General features: G+C 38.3%; 1 protein-coding gene across 1 annotated transcript in view; it reads left to right on the top strand.

Moving 5' to 3' along the window:
* Nucleotides 1–1600, top strand: part of LOC102193460 (granzyme K-like) — a 19241-nt gene that overhangs the window by 16854 nt on the left and 787 nt on the right. The gene's annotated exons all lie outside the window — the stretch shown is intronic.

Genomic DNA, 1600 nt, shown 5'->3' with positions numbered 1-1600 from the left:
ACAATTTGCAGGCTGTTCAACTCTGACTCCAAAGTCTGTGCAGCTTCTCAGTCACCTAGGTCATGACAGTCTTAAGAGCTTGAAAAAAAGATGACTTTCTTTAAGGCTTTTTTCACCTCTCATCCAAGAGGCTTCTTTAGTTCAGAACTGCTTCAAAGATGTCATCACCTCCTGGCCTTTGCAAAGAATACAAGGTTAAAACACATGTAGACTGGGTACTTTGTCAGGTCTGGGATCTATGTGCATCCAGCTTTATGTACCCTCTGCAGTAATATGAACTTCAGTGTTGACTATGCATAAAAGCCAGATCCATGCATCTCCTGTATTGTTTAAACGAACATGATACTCTCAGCTCCTAACACTTCCAAAATCCAGTATAACTCTCACTTGCAATAGTGCGGTTGCTTCTGATTTTGGTAACATGTCTATTTATTGATATTTATTTCTGTTTGGCATTTCCTGTTCTTATTACATCTGTTTTAGATGTCTGTATGTGTGTTTGTATGGCATGCAGGCGGTAGCATACTACCTTTTGATTAGCAGCTTCTTTACTGCACTGCTTCACCACACATGAGATGAAGATATTCAGATGTCTCAGGCACAACAGTTTCTCGTATCTCTGTTTTATCAGGTGTTGAATGCAATGAAACCCAATATGGCACAAAGCCTTTTTGTGTTGATCACAGCGATGGGAATAACAGAGTTAAAAGTAATAGAGTCACTAACTCCATTACTTTTTTCAGTAATTACTATTTCTATCATTGCAATGCTGTTACCATTAATAAAAAGAAAAATGCAGTGCAGACTATTTTTCAGCACACAGACGGTTGAAGCTTTCTTCATTTTACTGGGAGCTATGGGGGGGGGGGCAATCACATGAGTGCTGCTCATTGGCTGAGGGAGAATAAAGTAGTCATGGTAAACCAATCACATTATCAACTTAAGATGACATAGAAGCAAGATGCTGTGTCTCTATTTTTGTGTTAAAAGTGTGGACTTTAAACTATATTAGGGTTACAAACAGTACAAACATCGTTTTCTAAGGACAGCGCTGGCAAGCATGCATTCTCTGCATGCAACCAACAAAGAAAGGAAAAGAAAAAACACCGCTTTCCTATTGGTGGAAAGATCAATCAAAAAATGGCAACATGGCATTTGGTTGTTTAGGAAGAGGGGAACGTTTTGGGAGTGACGGCAGTGAGAGAGAGCAAGTTTTGAGATGTGAGAGATTTGTGATGTTAGTGTGTTTGGAGTGTGTACCGAACAAGGCACGATAAATAGTTTTTAAAGGTGAAAAGTAGAGGTAAAATCAAAAGTAGTCAAAAACGGCCAATTATACCCAGGACCCCAGAAGGTCAAGCAGTTTTTTGAAGTACTGCATTAGTTATCTTTCCTAGTAATTAGTTACTTTTATAATATTGTAACTCAGTTATTTTTTTGAAGTAGTAACTAGTAACTATAACTAGTTCCTTTATCAAAGTAACTTGCCAAACACTGGTTGAGCCTAAATGATGTATCCTGCCCACGAGTCATCAAAAATAGATGTGAATGTGGACTCGTGCATGTTGATACTGTTTTAACTCATGTGGTCAATTTTATC

Source organism: Pundamilia nyererei, unplaced genomic scaffold (genome assembly GCF_000239375.1).
Source record: "Pundamilia nyererei isolate P.nyererei 1_Seehausen unplaced genomic scaffold, PunNye1.0 scaffold00488, whole genome shotgun sequence".
NCBI lineage: Eukaryota > Metazoa > Chordata > Actinopteri > Cichliformes > Cichlidae > Pundamilia > Pundamilia nyererei.
This window is presented reverse-complemented; position numbering and strand designations above follow the sequence as displayed.